The following is an 11,836-nucleotide window of genomic DNA, read 5'->3' as shown; positions in this document are numbered from 1 at the left end:
CCTGGGCGACAGAGCGAAACTCCGTCTCAAAAAAAAAAAAAAAAAGTCTATGTCCTGTGAACTTAAACACCATTGGAAGAAATCATGTAGAAAAAGGTTAATTGGGCATTTTGTACTTGCCTTATTGGGATCCTTACAGGTGGAAGTTTTAAATTCGCATCCCCTCCCAACACCATCTCCCAAAGTTGTTCCCATGAGCCCCAAGCTGTGGGCTCCTCAGTGCCTTGTTAGTTGGTGAACTCTCCCTAGTTGGAACTCTAGCAGCCTCCATGATATTAAAAATAACCGACATTTCCATCATGTGCCTCTTTTATGACTTCTGCCACTCCTCTTTTTTTGGACTCACTAAGACCTAAAAAGTCTTCCTTAGGAGGGCTTTCCCACACCCACATGTTCATTTCAGCTGAAAGCAGCATCCTCAGCAGATTTTTGAACCGAGGTTGTCACTGAAGCTTTGAAGCCTGAGCCCCAAGGTAAAGACCAATACCTCTACCAGATGCCCTAACACGAGTTTTCTTCCTCCCCGTTTTATTCTTTTTTTTTTTTTTTTTAAAGACAGGGTCTCACTATATTGCACAGGCTGGTCTTGAACTCCTGGGCTCAAGTGATTCTCCCTCCTCAGCGTCCCAAAGTGCTAGGATTACGGGCGTGAGCCACCATGCCCAGCCTTTCTTTCCCCTTTTAATTTCAGTAACAAATTAGGGTGATCTTAAGGGTACAGGCAATACTAGCAAACCTATCTATAATAAATATATCACCTTGAAACTCACTGATATGGTTAGACTTCGTGTCCCCATCAAAATCTCATCCTGAATTGTAATCCCCACGTGTGGAAGGTGGGAGGTGATTGGATCGGAGGGCAGTTGCCCCCATCTGTTCTCATGATAGTGAGTGAGTTCTCGTGAGATCTAATGGTTTTATAAAGCAGTTTTCCCTGCTCTTGTTCACTCTTCTCTCTCCCGTTGCCATGTGAAGAAGGTCCTTGCTTCCTCTTCCCCTTCTGCCATGATTGTAAGTTTCCTGAGCGCCCCCCGAAAGCCCCCACCGACTCCGAGCCATGTGGAACTGTGAGTCAATTTAACGTTTTTCTTTTATAAATTACCCAGTCTCAGGTAGTATCTTCATAGCAGTGTGAGAATGGACTAATATATCCACACAGTAATTTGGGGGGAATTTTCCATTCTCAAGTCTGTAAACAAGCCACCCAAGTTCAAGGTCAGTCTTTCCACAATTTCTTCCTCAGTCCTGAACGTAAAATGGAATTTGCCAATCTAGTATTCCCTACCTAAGCAGGGCACTCACAAATTAAAGCTAGAATCTTCCTAGTGCTCTAGAGCACAAACAGAACTCCGCTTCCTTGCAGAAGGCATTTCTACAAGTAAACATTATGAGTAAGGAAGAGAATACCACCCTACGACATACAGGGAATCTGGACTATTGTCAAGAGCTGTAGACATAAACAATGTTTGCCAAAGTATCAAAGCATTTAGTATCAATAAAACGAAAAAGAAATAGTTGATGGACACACTTTTTTAACCTACAAAAATTATACAAACGAAAACAAGGATCTATTAAAATAAATAAAGTAAATGCAGGGGAAAATAAAAGAAAATAAGTATGGAAAAGGAGCAGGAACAAGGTAAAGCCAAGGTAGGGGAGCTGCTCTTCTCCACCCTCCACTTGCGCTTTTGTGTTACAAAGCACAAGAAGACTGTATTAAGTGCCTCATAGCTTACAAAGATGATAGGGTCAGGGTCACAACGCTAGGTAGAGGAAGGTAAGCAATATGAAAGAAGTGTGACAAAGGACTTCAGAGCTAAAAGGAAAAAGATACTGCATCCGGTTAAGGAGAAATCAGAAAGAAAAGGCACCATGGATGCGTTGAGATTTCAAATGGGACGTGAATGGCTGGCATTTCAATGGGGACCTTACCCTTCCCCTTCCCTTTTTCTGTTTTTCGTTTATTTGTTTTTGAGACGGAGTCTCGCTGTGTCGCCCAGGCTGGAGTGCAGTGGCGCGATCTCGGCTCACTGCAAGCTCCGCCTCCCGGGTCTACGCCATTCTCCTGCCTCAGCCTCCTGAGTAGCTGGGACTTCAGACGCCCGCCACCTCGCCCGGCTAGTTTTTTGTATTTTTTTTTTTAGTAGAGACGGGGTTTCACCGTGTTAGCCAGGATGGTCTCGATCTCCTGACCTCGTGATCCGCCCGTCTCGGCCTCCCAAAGTGCTGGGATTACAGGAGTGAGCCACTGCGCCCGGCCTCCCTTTTTCTGTTAATGACTCTACCAATTTCCCAGCCATCCAGGTTCAAAGTTTAGTTGTCTTTAATCCTCCCTCTCCTCTGCCCCCAAATCCTTGCCGAGACCTGCTGCTTCTATCTTTTCCATGTCTTTCACATCCTCTGCCCTACTCTAAGTCAGATCCTCATTTCATCTCATCTGAATAGATGCCTTCGAAGTATACCCTCTTTCCTCCTTTCTCAGGTCCCCAGTCCTAACCTACACAAACTGAAAACTTAATCTTTCCTAACGACAACTCTAAGTGCAGTTTTAAAACCTAGTGGCTCCTTTTGTCTTCAAAATTAGATTACAAAAGGTAGTTCCTCCAGATATTTTACTACTTCCAAACAGAGCATCTGTTCTCTAATGACAGCTTATTGAAACTTCCAATATTCTTATGCTAATTCATTCATTTACCCAACAAACATGTATTGAATGCTCACTGTGTAGGGGAAATTCAAACACAAACCAGAATCCCCAGTGCCCTCAAGGAACTTACTTTCTAATAGGGAAGAAAGGCAAAAAAAACAAAACAAACAAACAAACAAAAAAACAGTGTGGAAGTCCAAGGATAGCAGGTGCAGTGGTTTTTACACATGACTCGAGGAAGCTAGCCAAGATGGCAGACTAGAAGCAGCTTTTGTGTGCCGCTCTCATTGAGAGAAATAGAAGGGGCAAGTAAATACAGCACCTTCAACGGAAACATTTAGGTAAATGCATTGGGATTCAGTAAGAAAACAACTCAACCCACAGATAACAGAGAAAACAAGGCAAGATGACCACCCACCCGGGAGCGACACGGAGCCAGGGGAGTCTTCCCTGCCGAGGGAAGCAGTGAGTGAGTGAGCAAGCCTGGGGACCCATGCTTCTTCCACAGATTTTTTGCAGCCCTCAGGTTAGGAGATCCCCTCATGAACCCACTCCACAGGGCCTGCAGTCTGACACGCAGAGCTCTGTGGAGTCTTGGCAGAGCAGCAACCCAGACACACATAGAGCCCCAGGAGTTTTAGATACTTGGGCTTCCTGGCAAACGCAGCTGTAACTCCAGCAAAGTGTGAGGTTAGACCCCGTGCATACTCCTAAAAAAGGGATTGAATCCACGGGGCTGAGCAGCAATGGTCTACAAGCCCCGCTTCTACAGCTCCTCGCAGGGTAAGACCCACTGGCTTGGAACACCAGCCAGCCACCAATAGCAGAGTTACCCCTCCCGGAGATGGAGTGCCCAGGGGGAGGAGTGGGCCTGCCGCCATCTTTGCTGTTTTGCAGCCTTAGCCATTGTTGCCTTCAGTGCTGCCATTCTACAAAAAAGTGGCCAGACTGCTTTTTTATGCAGGTCCCTGACCTGCTTCCCCTCACTGGGTGGGACCTCCCAACCGGGGTCATCAGCCAGCCTCACCAGTATTTTCCAGCTGGCAGTGGTCTGAGCCTTTCCGGGATGGAGCTCCCAGCGGGAGGGACAGGCCGCCATCTCTGCTGTTGTTGCCTTTGAGCTCTAGGGAGCAGGAGGCAACTAGAGACTGGAGCAGTCCCCTGACACAGTGCAGCAGCTCTACAGAGAAGTGACCAGACTACTTTTTCACGTGGGTCCCAGATCCCATTCCTCCTCACTGGGCAGGACCGCCCAACCAACCGAGGTAGCCAGCCACCCCCACAGGTATTTTCTGGCTAGCAGCAGTTCCAAACCTCCCTGGGACGAAGCTCCCAGAGGGAGGCAGGCTACTATCTTTGCTGTTTAGCAGCCTTAGCCATTGTTGCCTTAAGGCTTTAGAGAGTACACAAAGCACAGCTGCCTATGGAAAAGTGGCCAGACTGCTTTTCTATGCAGTTCCCCAACCCCATTCCTCCTCACTGAGTGGGATATCCCGAATGGGGTGTTCAGGTCAACAACAGGTCCTCACCTTCCTGGGATGGAGCTCCCAGAGGGAAGGGCAGGCCACCATCTTTGCTGTTTTGCAGCCTTCAGTGTTGATGCTTCAGGAGCTGGAAAATCCGAGGTGACTAGGGACTGAAGCAGATCCCCAGCATACTGCAGCGGCCCTACGGAAAGGTGGTCAAACTGTTTGTTATGTGGGCCCCCAATCTCTGTATCTCCTCACTGGTTGGGTCTTCCCAGTCTGGGTCTCCAGCCACCCCCAACCGGGGCTATGGAGCCAGTAGCAGCTCTGCAACTCCCTGGGACAGAGCCCCCAGTGTGAGGAGCAGGTTGCCATTTTTGCTGTCTTGCAGCCCTCGCCCTTGCTGTCTCCAGCTGTAGAGAGTCCAAGAGGACCAGGGGCTGGTCCAGACCTCCAGCAGAGAGCACCCATTTCACAGAAAGGTGGCCAGATTCTTCTCCACACAAGTTGAGGTCCTCACTTCTGCTCACTGGGAAGGGCTGTCTGACCTGGGATTCCAGCGCAACCACCCTGCCCTTACCTGGCCCCTTCGATCAGAGGCAGCCCGATAGTTAAAGGAGCATCTACACACAGAGAAGAGAAAGAACCAATGCAAGAACTCTAGCTACTCAAATGGCCAGACTGTCCTACGTCCTCCAAACAACCTCACTAGTTCTCTAACAAGGGTTCTTAATGAGGCTGAGTTGGCTGAAATGACAGAAATAGAATTCAGGATACAGAGAGGAATGAAGATGGTTGAGATTCAGGAGAATGGCAAAACCCAGTCCAAGGAAACTAAGAATCACAATAAAATGATGCAGGACCTGACAGATGAAATAACCAGTATAAAAGAGAACCTAACTGATCTGATAGAGCTGAAAAACACACTACAAGAATTGTACAATGCAGCCGGGCACAGTGGCTCATGCCTGTAATCTCAGCACGTTGGGAGGCTGACGCAGGTAGATCACTTGAGGCCAGAAGTTCAAGATCAGCCTGGCCAAATAGTGAAACCCTTTTTCTACTAAAAATGCAAAAATTAGCTGGGCATGGTAGCATATACCTATAATCCGAGCTACTCAAGTGGCTGAGACGTGACAATCATTTGACCCTGGGAGGTAGAGGCTGCAGTGAGCCAAGATCATGCCATTGCACTCCAGTCTGGGCAACAGAGTGAGACTTTATCTCAAAAATAAAATAAAATAAAAAATAAAAGAATTTCACAATGCAATGCCAAGTATTAACAGCAGAATAGACCAAGCTGAGGAAAGAATCACAGAACTTGAAAATTAGCACTCTGAAATTAGATAGCCAGACAAAAATAAAGAAAAAAGAATGAAAAGGAATGACAAAACTCCTGGGAATTATGGGATTATGTAAAGAGACAAAATCTACAAATCACTGGCATCCCAGAAAGGGATGGGGAGAAAGCAAACAACTTGGAAAACATATTTCAGGATATCATCCATGAAAACTTTCCCAACCTCACAAGAGAGGGCAACAGTCAAATTCAGGAAATACAGGGAACCCCTGCAATATTCTGCACAAGAAGATCAGCCCCAAGACATATAATCATCAGATTTTCCAAGGTCAAAATGAAAGAATGTTAAAGGAAGCTGGAGAGAAAGGGCAGGTCACCTACAGAGGGAGCCCCATCAAGCTAATAGCAGATCTCTCAGCAAAAACCCTACAAGCCAGAAGAGATTGGAGGCCTATATTCAACATTCTTAAAGTTTTTCTTTAAGATTTTTTTGTCTTCAACCAACAATTTCATATCCAGCCAAACTAAGCTTCCTAAGCAAAGGAGAAATAAGATCCTTTTCAGATCAGCAAATGCTGAGTTTGTTACCACCAGACCTGTCTTACAAGAGGTCCTGAAGGGAGCACTAAATATGCAAAGGAAAGGTCATTACCAGCCAATACAAAAACACACTTAAGTATACAGACACTATAAAGCAACCATACAAATAAACCAGCACAATAACCAGCTAACAACACAGGATCAAATCCACACATATCAATACTAACCTTAAATGTAAATGGGCTAAATACCCCCATTTAAAAGGCAAAAACTGACAAGCTGGATGAAAAAGCAAGATCCTATGCTGTCTTCAAAAGATCCATCTCACACACAATGACACCTATAGGCTTGAAATAAAGGGATGGAGAAAAATCTATCAAGCTAATGGAAATCAGAAAAAAAAATCAGCAGTTGCAATAATAATTTCAGAAAAAATATACTTTAAACCAACAACAATCAAAAAAGACCAGGGCATTACATAATGGTGAAGTGTTAAATTCAACCAGAAGACATAACTATCCTAAATATAAGTGCACCCAACACAGGAGCACTCAGATTCATAAAGTTCTTAGAGACCTACAAAGAGACTCAGACTCCCTCACAATAATAGTTGGAGGCTTCAACACTCCACTGACAGTATTAGACAGATCATCAAGGCAGGAAATTAACAAAGATATTCAGGACCTGAACTCAGCATTGGACCAAATGGATGTGATAGAGCCTTACAGAACTATCCACCCAAAAACAACAGACTATACATTCTTCTCATTACCACATAGCACATACTCTAAAATTGACCACACAATCAGACACAAAACAATTGTCAGCAAATGGCAAAAAAACTGAAATCATAACAAACTCACTCTCAGACCACAGTGCAATAAAAATAGAAACGAAGACTTTAAAAAATCACTCAAAACCATGGAATTAAACAACCTGCTCCTGAATGACTTTTGGGTAAATAAATAATAAAATTAAGGGAGATATTAAGAAGTTCTTTAAAACAAATGAGAACAAAGATGCCACATACTAGAATCTCTGGGACACAGGTAAGGCAGTGTTAAGAGGGAAACTTATAACACTAAATGCCCACAACAGAAAGTTAGAAAGATCTCAAATTAACAACCTAGCATTGGCCGGGCGCGGTGGCTCAAGCCTGTAACACTTTGGTCGAGCCGGAGATGGCGGACACAACATCAGGAGATTGAGACCATCCTGGCTAACATGGTGAACACCCCGTCATCTACTAAAAAAAAAAATACAAAGAAACTAGTCCGGCGAGGTGGCGGCCGCCTGTCAGCTCCCAGCCTACTCAGGAGTTGCAGGCAGCGAGAATGCGTGAACCCTGGGAGGCGCGAGCTTGCAGTGAGCTGAGGATCCAGCCACTGCACTCCAGCCTGGGGCGCAACAGAGTGAGACTCCGTCTCAAAACTAAAAGAAAAAAAAAAAACCAACATCACAGACTAAAAGAACTAGAAGAAGCAAGAGCCAAACCAACCCCAAAGCCTAGCAGAGAACAAGAAATAACCAAAATCAGCGAGCTTAATTGAAGAAATTGAGATACAAAAAACCATCAAAGATCAATGAATCAGCCAGGGTTTTTTTTTGCTTTTTTTTTTTTTTTTTGTCTTTTTTTTTTTTTTTTTAAAGTTGAATAAGATAGATAGGCTACTAATAAAGAAGAAAAGAGAGAAGATTCAAGTAAACACAATTAGAAATAACAAAGAGGATGTTACCACTGACACCACAGAAATACAAACAACCAGCAAAAAACTACTGCAAACGTCTCTATACACACAAACTGGAAAACCTAGAAGAGATTAATAAATTCCTGGACACATACACCCTCCCAAGACTAAACCAGGAAGAAACTGATTGCCTAAACAGGCCAATAATGAGCTCCAAAATTGAATCAGTAATAAATAGCCTACCAACTACAAAAAACCTCAGGTCCAGATGGATTTATAGCCAAATTATACCAGATGTATGAAGAAAAGCTAGCACCATTCCTACTGAAACTAACCCAAAAAACTGAGGAGGAGGGACTCCTCCCTAACTCATTCTATGCAATCAGCATCATCCTGATACCAAAACCTGACAGAGACACAAGAAAAAAAGAAAAACTTCAGGCCAATAGCCTTGATGAACATCAATGCAAAATCCTCAACAAAATACTTGCAAACTGAATCCAGCAGCACATCAAAAAGCTTATCCACCATGATTAAGTGGACTTTATCCCCGGGATGCAAGGTTGGTTCAACATACACAAATCAATAAATGTGATTCATCACATAAATAGAGCTAAAGACAAAAACCACATGATTACCTCAAAAGATGTAGAAAAGGCTTTTGATAAAATTCAACATCACCTCTTGTTTAAAAAAATCTCTCGGTAAACTAGGTATTGAAGGAACATAACTCAAAATAATTAGTCATCTATGACAAACCTACAACCAACATCATACTGAGTGGGCAAAAGTTGGAAGCATTCCCCTTAAAAACCAATGCAAGACAAGGATGACCTCTCTCACCACTCCTATTCAACATAGTATTGGAAGTCCTGGCCAGAGCAATCAGGGAAGAGAAAGAAATAAAGGCCATCCAAATAGGAAGAGAGGAAGTCAAACTGTCCCTGTTTGCAGATGATATGATTCTATATCTAGAAAACCCCTTAGTCTTGGTCCAAAACCCCTCAAGCTTGTAAATAACTTCAGCAAAGTTTCAGGATACAAAATCAACATACAAAAATCACCAGTATTCCTACACAAAAACAACAGCCCAGCTGAGAACCAAATCAGGAATGCAATCCCATTCATAATTGCCACAAAAAGAACATAATACCTAGGAATATATACAACTAACCAGGAAGGTGACAGATCTCTTCAATGAGAATTATAAAACACTGCTCTAAAAAAATCAGAGATGACACAAACAAATTGGAAATCATTCAATTCTTATGGATAGAAAGAATCAATATTGTTAAAATGGCCATACTGCCCAAACCAATTTACAGATTCAATGCTATTCCTACCAAACTACCAATGACATTCTTCACAGAATTAGAACAAACTATTTTAAAATTCATATGGACCCAAAAACAAGTCCAAATAGCCAAGGCAATCCTAAGCAAAAAGAACAAAGCTGGAGGCACCATATTACCCAGCTTCAAATTATACTACACAGGGCTACAGTAACCAAAACAGCATGGTACTGGTACAAAAACAGATACACACACCAATGGAACAGAATAGAGAGTCTAGAAAAAAGGCCACAAACCTACAACCGTCTGATCTTGGACAAAGCTGACAAACACAAGAATGGGAAAATAACTCCCTATTCAATAAATGATGCTGGGATAACTAGCTAGCCATATGAAGATTAAAACTGGACCCCTTCCTCACACCATTTATGAAAATCAATGCAAGATGGATTAAAGACTTAAATGTAAAACCCAAAACTATACAAACCCTGGAAGACAACCTAGGCAATACCATTCTGGACACATGAACTGGCAAAAATTTCATGACAAAGATGCCAAAAGCAATCACAACAAAAGCAAAAATTGACAAATGGGATCTAATTAAACTTAAGAGCTTCTATACAGCAAAAGACAATATCACTAGAGTAAACACATAATATAAAGAACGGGAGAAAAAATTTTGCAAACCATGCATCTGACAAAGTTCTAATATCCAACATCTATAAGGAACTTAAATTTACAAGCAATAAACTCAACCCCATTAAAAAGTGGTCAAAGGGACATGAACAGACACTTTTCAAAAGAAGACATACACACAGCCAAAGAACATGAAAAAAAGCTCAAAATCACTGATCTTTAGAGAAATGCAAATCAAAACCACAATGAGATACCATCTCACACCAGTCAGAATGGCTATTATTAAAAAGTATGCCAGGCACAGTGGCTCATATCTGTAATCCCAGCACTTTGGGAGGTCAAGGCAGGCGGATCACTTGAGGTCAGGAGTTTAAGATCAGCCTGGTCCACATGGTGAAACCCCATCTCTACTAAAACAAAAACAAAAAAATTGCCAGGTGTGGTGGCAAGGCCTATAATCCCAGCTACTCGGGAGGCTGAGGCAAGAGAGTCACTTGAACCCACGAGGCAGAGGTTGCAGTGAGCCGAGATTGCGCCACTGCACTCCAGCCGGGGCAACAGAGCAAGACTCTGTCTCAAAAAAAAAAAAAGGCAAAAAAATAACAGATGCTGGCAAGTTTGCAGAAAAAAGGGAAGACTTATACACTATTGGTAGGAGTGTAAATTAGTTGTGGAAAGCAGTGTGGCAATTCTTCAAAGAGGTAAAACAAGAACTACCAGCCGGGTGCAGTGGCTCACGCCTGTAATCCCAGCACTTTGGGAGGCCGAGGCGGGTGGATCACCTGAGGTCAGGAGTTCGAGACCAGCCTGGCCAACATGTCAAAACCCCATCTCTACTAAAAATACAAAATTAGTCGGGTGTGGTGATGCGCACCTGTAATCCCAGCTACTCCAGAGGCTAAGGCAGGAGAATCTCTTAGAATCTGGGAGGCAGGAGTTGCAGTGAGCCAAGATCCTACCACTGCACTCCAGCCTGGGCAACAAAGGGAAACTCTGGCTTAAATAAAAGAGAACTACCATTCAACCCAGGAATCATTACTGGATATATACCCAGAGGAATAGAAATAGTTCTACCATAAAGAGACAAGCACACATATGTTCACTGCAGCACTGTTCACAATAGCAAAGACATGGAATCAACCTAAATTGATGTAGCCATAAAAAAGAATGAGATCATGTCCTTTGCAGGAACATGGATAGCACTAGAGACCATTATCCTTAGCAAACTAACACAGGATCAGAAAATCAAATACCACATATAAGTGGGAGCTAAATGAAGAAAACACATGGACTCCAAGAGGGAAACAACAGACACTGGGGCCTACTTGAGGGTGGAGGTGGGAGGAGGGAGAGCAGCAGAAAAAATAATTATTGGGTACTAGGCCTAGTACCTCGGTGATGAAATAATCTGTACAACAAACCCCCGTGACACAAGTTTACCTATATAACAAACCTGCACATGTACCCTTGAACCTAAACTAAAAGTTTTTTAAAAAATAAACATGTCCCAAAATTCTTTGACCCTCCTCCCAGTGAGAGGTTCGGTCTACCTCACCTCTTCCCTTGAATGTGGCTTGGGAATTTGTGATTGCTACAACCAATACAGAATACAGTGGAGTCTGTTTGACTTCCAAAGTTAGATTAGAAAAGGCAATCCTTAGACTTCCTAGCGTGATAGGTAAAAAGAGAAGAGAAAAGGAACAGAAGAGAAGAGAAGAGAGGAGAAGGAAAGAAAAAAGGAAAAGAAAAGGAAAGGAAAAAAAGAAAAGGCAATCCTGGGCAGGCACAGTGGTTCATGCCTGTAATCCCAGCACTTTGAGAGACCGAGGCAGGTGGATCACCTGAGGTCAGGAGTTCAAGACCAGCCTGGCCAACATGGTGAAACCCTGTCTCTACTAAAAATATAAAAAATTAGCTGGGCGTGGTGGTGTGTGCCTGAAATCCCAGCTACTTGGTAGGCGGAGGTAGGAGAATGGCTTGAAACCAGGAGGCAGAGGGTGTAGTGAGCCGAGATCACACAGCTGCACTTCAGCCTGGGAGACAGAGCGAGACTCTGTCAAGAAAGAGAGAAAGACAGAGAGAGGGAGGGAGGAAGGAAGGAAGGAAGGAAGAAAGAAATCAAAGCAAAGAAAAGAAAAGCAAGGAAAAGAAAAAAAGGAAAAGAGAAAGGAAGAAAGAAAGAGAGAAAGAAAAGAAAGAAAGAAAAGAAAGAAGGAAGGAAGGAAGGAAGGAAGGAAGGAAGGAAGGAAGGAAGGAAGGAAGGAAGG

Source organism: Rhinopithecus bieti, unplaced genomic scaffold (genome assembly GCF_001698545.2).
Source record: "Rhinopithecus bieti isolate Rb0 unplaced genomic scaffold, ASM169854v2 scaffold_21022, whole genome shotgun sequence".
In the NCBI taxonomy this organism is placed as follows: domain Eukaryota; kingdom Metazoa; phylum Chordata; class Mammalia; order Primates; family Cercopithecidae; genus Rhinopithecus; species Rhinopithecus bieti.
The sequence above is the reverse complement of the archived record's forward strand: the minus strand, read 5'-3'. Positions refer to the sequence as shown.